The 12,637-nt window shown below is 45.7% G+C and overlaps 1 long non-coding RNA gene across 1 annotated transcript; it reads right to left on the reverse strand.

Moving 5' to 3' along the window:
- Positions 1 to 5,220: 5,220 nt before the first annotated feature.
- On the reverse strand, positions 5,221 to 6,238 carry LOC119489269. Its single transcript, XR_005207141.1, has 3 exons — positions 5,633 to 6,238; positions 5,446 to 5,510; positions 5,221 to 5,346 (listed from the first exon to the last, which is right to left on the reverse strand). It is a non-coding gene; the product is annotated as an uncharacterized LOC119489269 (long non-coding RNA).
- Between the last annotated feature and the right edge of the window lie 6,399 nt (positions 6,239 to 12,637).

Raw genomic sequence — 12,637 nt, forward strand, 5'->3', positions numbered from 1 at the left:
CTGACAAACAAAGCAATACTTTACATGATTAAGTAAGGGATAATGTACAGCGAGCCAGTCATTGTCAGGGTTTATTTCACAACAATGACCCCGTAGCTGTACATTATGCTGCTTACTATATGGCTACTTACTTAAGAAGTCAATAATTTGACAAAACACAGTCCGCCAGAGTCTAACATCAACTGTGCCCATAGTAACAGGCTGTTATACATGGCAACTGTCTGAAACAACAGACCGTAGAACGCTGTGATTGACCAATCAGAATTGAGTATTCAACAAAGCCGTTTAATAACAAATATTAACGGACAACATAACATGGTGTTTGTTGCATACTATGCACTACATACTCAATATGTGTACTATCGTTCAACATACTTTTGTGTGTATAAACAGTAGTATAGTATCTTTTCGGACACACTCAGCTGTAATTTACGTCGTCACTTTCTGAGAGCGTCCTTGCCGGTTGGAGACGTGTAACCATGGTAACCCGGGCCAACCTCATGTGACTAAGACAACGGTTTGTGAGAATCAAAGTCTGAATTAATTTAAAATATATATTATGTCTAGTAAAGTGAAATCTTATACTTGCAGTTAAATTGAAGCGTTATCGATGTTAGCTGTCCACCAAGGTTCGTTATGAACGTTGTCATTACTGCTGCATTGCATTGTGGGACATTTATGGTGCTGTAGTGTCCAGCGCAAGACCCCAAGAAGAGCGCCGGTTGTTGATGCCAACTTTCATAATGGCCAAACGGGGGTAATACAACTTCCGTGTCCGTCACGTGATGCCATTGGGCCCAGAAAGACCTTTTCCCATAGCTTTACATCGGGAAAGAGACGTCTGTATATCAGCGGATCTTTTTTTTCTTCAAGTAAATGAACTACCCAGTATGAACACTTGAATAGCCATTATTTAAAGGGACTATTTGTAAGAATCAGAAATGTCTTGTTGACAGCAACACCTGTGGCCGTTAAGTCAACAAAGGTCTGCGTCCTGTTGCTCGCGCTTGTGCTCGCTCTACGTAGACATGAACGAGCATCGATCAACACAGTGAGGCGACACACGCCAGCTAAAAGCACAATATCACTCTATATTTCAGCTGCTTGGCAGTAATGTTAGCTGACCAGACGAAGGTCTCTCCATGAATCAATGCTGATCCTAGAGTTGGCTTTTCCTGCCTCAGCCTCCCGACCGCGGCCGGAGGGAACGGGAGACACCGGAGTTTTGGTCGGAGATGGTAACGTTTCTCGCTGAGGAGCCCTGTCACTGTACATTCACTAGATATTCTCAGAGCTAAACTAACTCTTCTGCAGTGTGGAGTGTGCGCACATGCACGTGAGAGCTGGAGAGCGAGAGAGAGAACGAGCGCGGTGTGTGAGTAAAGACAGGCAGAGGAGCAGAGGAGCAGAGTACAGCAGAGACTCCGGCCCTGGAGACCAAAGCTAAGGTCTCCCCCGCGTCCTCCGACCGCGGCCAACACTGTTTAACAGATGGGCTTCACTAGATACAACCAAGAGATTTTGGTGCTTCACTGTAGTTTGTGTTGGAGTCTGAGTCTGAACAGCGTAGACACACGCAAGCGCGCATGGGACACTGACACGGATTGATTTATATGTGTAAGAAGTTACAAACAGTCCCTTTACATTATTAGGTCCTAAAAGTGTAAAATGCACTAATAGCCGAATCCAGAGTTATTTCCCTTCCTCCGTTCATGTGAATGAGCCCCAGACCGAGGCTGGAGCGAGGGCTGAGAGGAGGAGTTAAAGGAAGATCGGCGATGATCCGGGTACTTTTTCTCTCGACAGTTGAGCCATTTTGGCTTCATGCGCCACCGAGTAACTCTCATAGGAATGAACGGGAGCCTGCCTCCAACGCTGTATCCAGTTCTCTTTATACATCCATGGTCCAGCGTTGCATACTGTAACATTTTACCGGAATTAGTTTGCAATTCACATACTATTGGTTTCATACTGAGGTTTCGGAGCGTCCCTTTCTGTGTGGAGACCGCCGACAGCTGGCCGTCATCTGTCCAGTTCAGCTGGTCCAGACCTGGAGGAGGAGAGTGAGAGGCAGATGAGGGAGAAGTGGGTGGTGCGCTCAAGATGGCCCTTTGATAGTAGTATCTTTGAGCTCAGACAACTCGTGGATCTTTATGCTGCAGCAAGAAACACAGGGCTTTTTTTACTTTCACAAAAAAACAAGATTGGCTATGCTGTTTCTTTTGAAGGCCTGTGTGTCCTGTAGTCCCCGCAGGAGGCAGCCTTGTTAACGCTGGTGAAATGGCCACACTGTTGAGGCTATCTTTATGGTTGTGAGCCTGATAGAGCTCATGCCCAATCTCCCTGATGTGAGTGGAAATAACCACAAAGTACCCATGGGAGAAGCCAATCAGTATATACCCACCCATTACCGTACCTTGAAGAGAGGAATAGAACTAACTTCAGTACAAATACCTAACTGCCATGATTCAGTACCAGTGTTTCATCAGTGTGTGATCTTGTGCAGTACCAGCGGTAGAACATGATGTTTCCATAGTGGCGCTGGAAGGTCAACTCTATCCAGTTTTCAAGGTCGTTGATATTGAAGAGCATCAGTATCTTCTTGCCAACAGACAAGCTCACCTGAAGTTTAAATACTTGCAGGACGGTAAACATATGCCATGAAGTTAAACAATAACATCATTATTATAAACTTTAAAGGTCCCATATTGTAAAAAGTGAGATTTCCATGTCTTTTCTTTATTAAAAAGCAGGTTTAAGTGCTATGTAAATACTCTGACAGTATCAAAATGCTCAATCCACAGAGAAATATACACAGCACGTATTCAGAAACTGTGCCTTTAACCATGCTGTCAGGATTTATGTAACTTTGTGATGTCATAACTGTAAAATATTTAGACCACTTCCCAGTAATTTTACCATTGTCCCAGTTCTTTTCTGGTTGCCGTGTAAGTGTTGCATCCGAAATTCCAGAACTAGCATGCTATTTAGTACGTTAAAACAGTATGTGAGATTTTTTAGTATGTCCGAAACCTTAGTGTGAAACCAATAGTATGCAAACGCTGGACTCTATGGCGGCATAAATATCCCACAATGCAATGATGTAATGGCGACAAGTTCATAACACACGTTGACGGACAGCTCTGTAACGTCAATAAAATTAATTAAATTTCAATTAAACTGTAAGTATAAGATTTCAATTTGCTAAGCGTAATATATTTTTTAAAAATTAGTTCAGACTTTATGGTTCTCACAAATCATTGTTTGGTCACATGAGGTTGGCACTGGTTACCATGGTTACCATGGTTGCACGTCTCCAACCAGCAAGGAGGCTCTCAGGAAGTGACGACGTAAATTACCAGTGGTTCCTCAGTACTTATCTGACCTCCTCCACCCTTACACACAGCCCCGGAACCTGAGATCCTCAGGCACGGGTCAGCTCTCCGTCCCTCACACAAAAATGCAAACTTTTGGGGACAGACACTTTCAGTTTGACAGCCCCCACCCTCTGGAACTCTCTCCCCATAGAGGTCCGCAATGCACCATCTCTGGACATCTCTACACATAATGGGTATGTAGTGCATAGTATGTGATTTGGGACGCAGCATTGACCCTAGCTGTTGCCTACCAACGCAATTCCGTTGAAATACGCTAAAACGAAGGGTTGGGGGACAGTATGAGGAAAATAAAGTGTTTTTGAACATTACAGCATGTAAACATGTTCTAGTAGAAAGTATGACTCTGACAATGAGCATGATATGGGACCTTTTGAATTTGTGTCAAATTTCAGAATCAGAATCAGAATCAGAAAGGTGTTTATTGCCAGGTGTAAGAGGTATACACTAGGAATTTTCTTTGGCTTTGTTGGTGCAGTCAAACAGTATAATAACAAAAGAATAGATAAAAACGTAGAATAAAATAAGAATAAAATGTACAATTTACAAAATAAGCTATAAACAAAAATAAACATGATGTAAACAGATAGTGCAAATATTGAGAGAGGGGGAGAGTCAGTGTCGGCAGGGGGGGGGGAGGGGCAGTAGTGTGTATGTGAGGGAGACAGTCACAGGGGGGCGGATGGGCTGTTGGAGAGCCCCACTGCCATGGGGAAAAAACTGTTTTTGTGGCGTGAGGTTTTGGTCCTGATGGACCTTAACCTCCTGCCAGATGGTAGAGTCTGAAAGAGATGGTGTCCGGGATGGGAGGGGTCGGCCACAATCTTCCCTGCCCTCCTTAAGGTCCTGGAGGTGTACAGCTCCTGGAGGGAGGGAAGGTTGCAGCCGATCGCCTTCTCTGCAGCATGGATGACCCGCTGCAGCCTGGCCTTGTCTCTGGCGGTGGCAGCGGCGAACCAGACGGTGATGGAGGAGGTGAGGATGGACTCGATGATGGCCGAGTAAAAGTGCACCATCATGGTCTGTGGCAGGTTGAATTTCTTCAACTGCCTCAGGAAGTACATCCTCTGCTGGGCCTTACTGGTGAGGTCCTGGGCGATGGTCGTGCCCAGGAAACGGAACGACTCCACCGTATTGACTGGGGAGCCGCGCAGGATGAGGGGGGGGAGCAGGGCTGAGTTTCTCCTGAAGTCCACTGCCATCTCCACTGTCTTCAGAGTGTTCAGCTCCATGTGGTTCTGGCTGCACCAGGATGCCAGATGGTCAACCTCTGTAAGCAGACTCATCACCCTCGGAGATGAGGCCGATGAGGGTGGTGTCGTCTGCAAACTTAAGGAGCTTGACAGATTGGTGTCTGGAGGTGCAGCCGTTGGTGTACAGGGAGAAGAGCAGTGGGGAGAGAACGCAGCCTTGGGGGGCACCGGTGCTGATGGTCTGGGTATCGGAGACTTGCTTCCCCAGCCTTACGTGCTGACTCCTATCAGTTAGAAAGTCTGTGATCCACCTGCAGGTGGAGTCAGGCACGCTCAGTAGGGAAAGCTTGTCCTGTAGCAGAGCTGGGCTGATGGTATTGAATGCAGAGCTGAAGTCCACAAACAGGATCCTGGCATAGGAGCCAGGGGAGTGAAACAAATGATAGCAGGAAGTATTGGGAGCGATTAATAATAATTTTACAGCTACAGTTGTCTACATAAAAATGACAGTTGCTCTGTTTGAGTGATATAGTCTGGAATTATGAATGTGCTGACACTGGCATTGGATTTCCAGAGAATTAAGCCAACACTATCTTCTCCCTCTTTGGTAATATGGTGCATGATTGCCATACCTCATGCTGCTGTCTATCTGGGATGATTTATTGACGCTGGCATCCCAGAGGTAGATGAAGCTGGATTTTTCAGCAATCACTGCCAAAATGTCTCCATCTTTATCCCAGTCCATCCCCACACAGCGCCTGAGGGGAGTGGGAGGAAGAAGAGAAAGTGGAAAGGATCTTACTGTAAAATACTTTTGAACAGAAAATTGGAGCCAAAAGTGATGTGCTCACCCTTACCCCGGTAGGTTGAGTTCAGTCCAATGTGTCCATGTTGATCAAATATTTTCACTGAGTTGTCTTGTCTGTACGATTAGAAATATCATGCACATTTAGGTACTGTGCTGATGTAAATCTTGTATAAAGAGAAGTAGATTATAACAGTTTTCTTTGGTTTTTACTCACCCTGCAATAGCGATATAATTACCGAGTGTTTTTGTCCACTAATACAGTAGGGTAGAACCTGCCCAGGGCTAGAACCTGCCCAGGCTTTGACGACGAGGATGAAAACACTCTGTGGACACAAAGATCACTTTTTAAGTAAGTTTTATTTGGGAAAAGACATACAAAAACTTGAAATTAAAGTAGCATCCATAGTTTTCTACAGATACTTATAACATAAGTTCCAGGTCAATAGTTTCCAGTCATCCTAACCAAAAAGATTACTTAATGTTAGCTATGACTGGACACTGGGCTCAGCTGCTCTTAAACATTCAAAAGTTTTGAACACACAAAGTATTTTTGACAAACCAGAAGCAATATAATTGTAAATTTGGTGTTTAAAAAATAAAATGTGAAAAGTAAGATGTAGGCGTAAGGGAACACATAAATTGAACCAACTGTAAATTACCTAATTCTTGACTTTTCTGTTGCTCTTTCCATCTGTGTTCTGAGGGTCACTCCACCAATTTTACATGTCAAAGTGAATTTAAAGCGAGGGTAGGCAGAACGTTTTTGGCATCATTGGGCAAATAATTCCATAATAACCTTTCAGCATATTGTCATTGAAGTATTCTGAGAGAAAACTAGACTTCTCCTCATGGCTCTGTTTTCAGGCTTTAGAAAATCTAGCCCATAACGGGAGACTTTGGCCAATCACAGGTTATTTCAGAGAGAGAGAGTGTTCTTATTGGCTGTTCATTCAACGGAGGTAGCTGTCAATCACTCACGAACTCCGATCAAGCGGTCAAACCAGGCAGCGCTGATCAAATATGAATACATTTTCTGTTACTGTAATGCCTATTTCTCACGTAAAATGTGTTCAGAAACATCTTGTAGTGTACTATTTAGCTGTAAAATGAGAAAGTTTGCTCCGGCTGGAGGAGCAGCGGCTATACTCCGAGTCCCTCACGGATGACTGAGCTTCCCACGGAAGGGAGACGCCAGCCACCCTCCTGAGGCAACCCATTTCGGCCGCTTGTACCCGCGATCTAGTTCTTTTGGTCATGACCCAGCCCTCATGACCATAGGTGAGAGTAGGAACGAAGATTGACCGGTAGATCGAGAGCTTTGCCTTCCGACTCAGCTCTCTTTCCGTCACAACGGTGCGGATACCGCCCCCGCTGCTCCGATCTCACGTTCCATAGTCCCCTCACTCGCGAACAAGACCCCGAGGTACTTTAACTCCTTCACTTGGGGTAAGGACTCATTCCCTACCCGGAGTAGGCAATCCATCGGTTTCCTGCTGAGAACCATGGCCTCAGATTTAGAGGTACTGATCCTAATCCCGGCCGCTTCACACTCGACTGCGAACCGATCCAGTGAGTGCTGGAGGTCGCAGGTCGATGATGCCAACAAGACCACATCATCTGCAAAAAGCAGCGATGAGATCCTCGGCACACCGAACTGCAAACCCACCTGCCCCCGACTATGCCTCGATATCCTGTCCATGAATATCACAAACAGGATTGGTGACAAAGCGCAGCCCTGGCAGAGGCCAACCCCCACCGGAAACGAGTCTGACTTATTGCCGAGAACCCGAACACAGCTCTCGCTTTGGGCGTACAGGGATTGGATGGCCCTGAGAAGTGACCCCCTCACCCCATACTCCCGCAGCACCCCCCACAGTATCTCCCGGGCGACCCGGTCATACGCCTTCTCCAAGTCCACAAAACACATGTAGACTGAATAGGCATACTCCCAGGATCCTTGCGCGAGTGAAGAGCTGGTCCGTTGTTCCACGGCCAGGACGGAATCCGCATTGTTCCTCGGCCGAACCCTCCTTTCCAGCACCTTGGAGTAGACTTTACCAGGGAGGCTGAGTAGTGTAATTGTCCTGTAATTGGCACACACTCTCTGGTCCCCCTTTTTGAACAGGGGAACCACCACCCCGGTCTGCCACTCCTTAGGCACTGTCACCGACTTCCACGCAATGTTGAAGAGACGTGTCATCCAAAACAGCCCCTCCACACCCAGAGCCTTGAGCATTTCTGGACGGATCTCATCAATCCCTGGGGCTTTGCCACTGTGGAGTTGTTTGACTACCTCAGTGACTTCCACCAGGGAAATTGATGATGATCCCCCATCAGCTTCCAGCTCTGCCTCTACAATAGAGGATGGTGAGGAGTTCCTCAACGTGCTCCTTCCACCGCCCGATTACCTCCTCAGTTGAGGTCAACAGTGTCCCATCCTTACTGTACACAGCTTGGATGGTTCCCCGTTTCCCCCTCCTTAGGTGCCGGATGGTTTTCCAGAAGCACTTTGGTGCCGACCGAAAGTCCTTCTCCATGGCTGCTCCGAACTCCTCCCACACCCGCTGCTTTGCCTCCGCTACGGCCATGGCTGCTGCTCTTTGGGCCTGTCGGTACCTTGCAACTGCCTCCGGAGTCTTCCGAGATAACATATCCCGGAAGGCGTCCTTCAGTCGGACGGCTTCCCTGACCACCGGTGTCCACCACGGTGTTCGAGGGTTGCCGCCCCTTGAGGCACCTAAGACCTTAAGACCACAGCTCACCACCGCAGCTTCAGCAATGGAAGCTTTGAACATCTCCCACTCGTGTTCAATGCCCCCAACCTCCACAGAGATGCCAGAAAAGCTCCGCCGGAGGTGTGAGTTGAAGATCTCTGAGACAGGGGCCTCCTCCAGACGTTCCCAGTTCACCCGCACTACCCGTTTGGGCTTACCAGGTCTGTCCAGAGTCTTCCCCCACCCTCTGACCCAACTCACCACCAGATGGTGATCAGTTGACAGCTCCGCCACTCTCTTCACCCGAGTGTCCAAAACATGCGGCCTCAGATCAGACGATACGATTACACAATCGATCATCGACCTTCGGCCTAGGGTGCTCTGGTACCATGTACACTTATGAGCATCCTTATGTTCGAACATGGTGTTCGTTATGGACAGTCCATGACTAGCACAGAAGTCCAATAACAAACGACCACTCGGGTTTAGATCAGGGAGGCCGTTCCTCCCAATCACGCCACTCCAGGTGTCTCCATCGTTGCCCACGTGCGCGTTGAAGTCTCCCAGCAGAACTATGGAGTCCCCTACTGGAGCCCCATACAGGACTCCATTCAGGGTCTCCAAGAAAGCCGAATACTCCGAACTGCTGTTCGGTGCATACGCACAAACAACAGTCAGAGTTTTCCCACCCATTACCCGAAGGCGTAGAGAGGCGACCCTCTCGTCCACCGGGGTAAACTCCAACGTAGCGACACTCAGCCGGGGATTTGTGCGTATCCCCACACCCGCCGGCGCCTCACACCATGGGCAACTCCAGAGAAGAATAGAGTCCAACCCCTATCCAGGAGTACGGTTCCAGAACCGAGGCTGTGCGTAGAGGTAAGCCCTACCAGATCTAACTGATAACGCTCCACCTCACGCACAAGCTCCGGCTCCTTCCCCCACAGAGAGGTGACGTTCCACGTCCCCAGAGCCAGCCTCTGCCGCCCGGGTCCGGTCCGTCGAGGTCCCTGGCCTTCACTGCCACCCGTGTGGCAGCGCACCCGACCCCAGCGGTTCTTCCCGCAGGTGGTGAGCCCACAGGATATAGTGACCTTCTTATAAAAATAACATCATATTTGCTCCGATTCTACCCACTGCAGCTTTAACAGTTATGAGGAGCGCTATTCAGCAGGTGACAGCAGTTATTTATCATTTTCTGTGGTTCTCGAGGAACTTTGTCAAGTCTGAGTCTTGAGAGGAGAAAACTACTCAAATGACATCACTTGTGTAATCTTGGTTTGGCCTTGGAGACTGCAAATTTTGAAAAGAAAGCCTGCATTACAAACTGGGGGTGTGGAGTCTGAACGATGTGGGCATTTACCCTGCAGGAAAGATCTGATGAAAGACAGAAATTGTGTTATGTAAAGTTTCTGATCCAGCGTTTTTGGAGTTTGATCCATACTAGGAACTCTGGGTCGGGGTATCACAGCCTCTCTTGGTCCCCAACTTTGTGCAAGTGCAATACTAAATTGCTGGAGTGCCCCTTAAACACATAGCTGTCCAAACTTTTCCTCACTTTTTTGGATGCCTGTTAACAAGCCTCAGTGCTCAAAGATAACTCAAGTTTGGGCAGTTTCTGACTGTCTTATAAAAATGTGTTTTGTTCAAAGCATAACAAAGCAATTTATCTACAACTGGTGTCCAGTAAAATGCATTTTCAATTGTTTTATTGTTTTTTTATTTTGCACAATTTAAGACTACACAACATAACAAAAACATAAATGAATAATGGACAGTGCAGGAAGAGGCAAAAAAAAACACTGGGCTTATCTGAAACCTCTACCTAGAGACAAGATTAATATAAAGAAATAATATGACTACATAATAGTGATAACAAACATTAGAACAAGATATATATAATGACAACAATAACAATAAATATATTTTACAAAAGACAAGTGTGTGTGTGTGTGTGTGTGTGTGCGTGGAAGTGTATGGTTAGTGTTTGTGATGGGGATATTGATTTAAATATCTTTAAAGACTTATGGGCAATCGTAACCAAACATAACACTGTGAGTGGGAAAAAAATAAATAAATAAATAAAAAAGATTAAAAAAACAGATACATGGACAAGATGGTGAAAAGTTGACCTCTACTAGTGAGACATTCAGAAGGATGAAGATCTAAAGATTGACGGGTTGAGTAAGAATGGACCTGAGAATTTGTTTTAAAATAGGTCTTGAACTACTCAGGAATATTTCCACCAGAAAGTATCTTATAAATAAAAACACATATTTGAGAAATATTGATATCATAAATAGTAAGAATGTGGAGTTTGTGAAATAGAGGAGCAGAGGACATGTGTGACTCTGATCCTCACAAAACATTTTTGGAGAACTCAAATTTTATGAAGGTTTGTAGGAAAAGTACTCGCCCAAACTATATTACAATATGAAAGATAGGGATAAATTAGACTACAATAAAGAGTAAGGAGACAGTTTGTGGTGACAAGAGGACTAACTCTTCTTATTATACCAATAGATTGATTTATTTTTCTACTAACACAGTCAATCTGTTCTCTCCAACTCAAGTGCTCATCAACAATAATTCAGGAATTTTGTAGATGACACGAGGCATTTCAACAGACTCAATTTGAATTATAGATAAATCCTTAGAGTACGATTTTTTACCACTGAAAATAATGTAGTTGGATTTTTTGATATTCAAGGATATCTTATTTAATCTGAACCATGTGGCGTAGGCACTTAAACCAAGATTAGCATCTTCAATCAATGAATTGAAATCAGATCGAGAGAGAACTAGCAAACATTATTGGAAACAGGATATTTAAGACATTTGACAAATCATTGATATAAATAAGGAATAATAATGGTACAAGAATGGACCCCTGTGGGACCCCACAGAGTAGTCTTTGTTGGAATAACAAACCTTAACACAAACAAACTGTCTGCTGTTGGAAACATCCTTTTTTAACCATTTGTACGTAGCATTATGAAAACCACATTTATGTAACTTTTCCAATAAAATGTGATGGTTAACTGTATCAAAGGCATTCAAGAGATCAATGCAATGTAATGAAAGTAGTACAGACTAAAAACATAGGAATCTTCATTTTGCACACAATTGTAAAAGCCGAAGTACTGCTGGCATTTTAAATGAATTCGCTGGTACCAACCTTCATCTTTATGGCGTTTAATCACTGAAACTTTAAATCGATTATTTCTGCTCAAAACATCTTTGACACAACTGTTGTATGTATCCCACAATGCTTCACTCTGAAGCATCTGCAGAAGCTACGGCGATGTCATTCAATTCAATCGATATTTGTATAGCTTCAAATCACAACAGAAGTTATCTCAAGACGCTTTATATATAGAGCAGGTCTTAGACCGTACACCATAGTTTAGAGACCCAACAACATCCACCAAGCACGCTGTGGCCAGGAACAACTCCCCGATTAGTGGGAAGAAATCTGGAGCAGAACCGGGCTCTGGGTGGGCAGCCATCTGCCGAGACCGGCTGGGGGAGGAGAGAGAGAGAGAGAGAGAGAGAGAGAGAGAGAGAGAGAGAGAAACAGCCACAATAACAGCCCAGCAGCTGTAATACGTAAGTAATACAAGTAGGACTAATAGCACGAAACCAATAGTAGTGGATGTAGAAGAGTGATAATACGACTATCGGAATTGATATCATTGGCTCGTCTTCAGATGGGCTTTCAAGCGGAGCTTCCAGCTATCTCAGTCCACCATACATCTGGCTAGCTCACCAGCACTGTCCAGCATCTCTCCGCAGTACGTCCATGTGTGTTGGTGTGGGACGTCCCTATGATCGATGCCCGTGCGTTGGTTCCCGCAGCACCGGCATGCTTGCTGGGAGTTCTTGATGTCTTTGGCAGTGACCGAGAAGTCTAATTCTCCAGGCTGCCACTTTGTCCCCTTGGTCCCTCGTACAGACGAAATTAATTAATGATGGTAGCAGTTGGTGTCAAGCAGGCAGCGGACGCGGCAGCAGATGCAGCCACAATCCAGGTGACATCCAGATCCAGGTGAAACCCCGCTCCAAGTGTACCCCTGTTCCAGGTATAACCTCGCTCCAAGTGTGACCCCGCTCCATGGTTACCTGCGAGACAACGAGGCACAAGGACTCCCAGGAAGGAATGAAGTTAGTAACAATGAATGGGACATGAATATATACAGAAGGAGAGAGGAACTCAGTGTGTCATTGGAAGTCACCCAGCAGTCTAGGCCTATAGCAGCTTAACTAGGGGCTGGTCAAAGACAGCCCTAACTATAAACGTTATCAAATAGGAAAGTCTTTAGCCTACCCTTAAATGTAGAGAAGGTGTCTGCCTCCCGGACTGAAACTGGGAGCTGGTTCCACAGAAGAGGAGCTTGATAGCTGAAGGATCTCGCTCCCATTCTACTTTTGGAGACTCTAGGAACCTCAAGTAACCCTGCGTTCTGTGAGCGCAGTGCTCTAGTGGGGTAATAGGATACTATGAGCTCTTTAAGATATGATGGGGCC

Source organism: Sebastes umbrosus, chromosome 6 (assembly GCF_015220745.1).
Source record: "Sebastes umbrosus isolate fSebUmb1 chromosome 6, fSebUmb1.pri, whole genome shotgun sequence".
In the NCBI taxonomy this organism is placed as follows: domain Eukaryota; kingdom Metazoa; phylum Chordata; class Actinopteri; order Perciformes; family Sebastidae; genus Sebastes; species Sebastes umbrosus.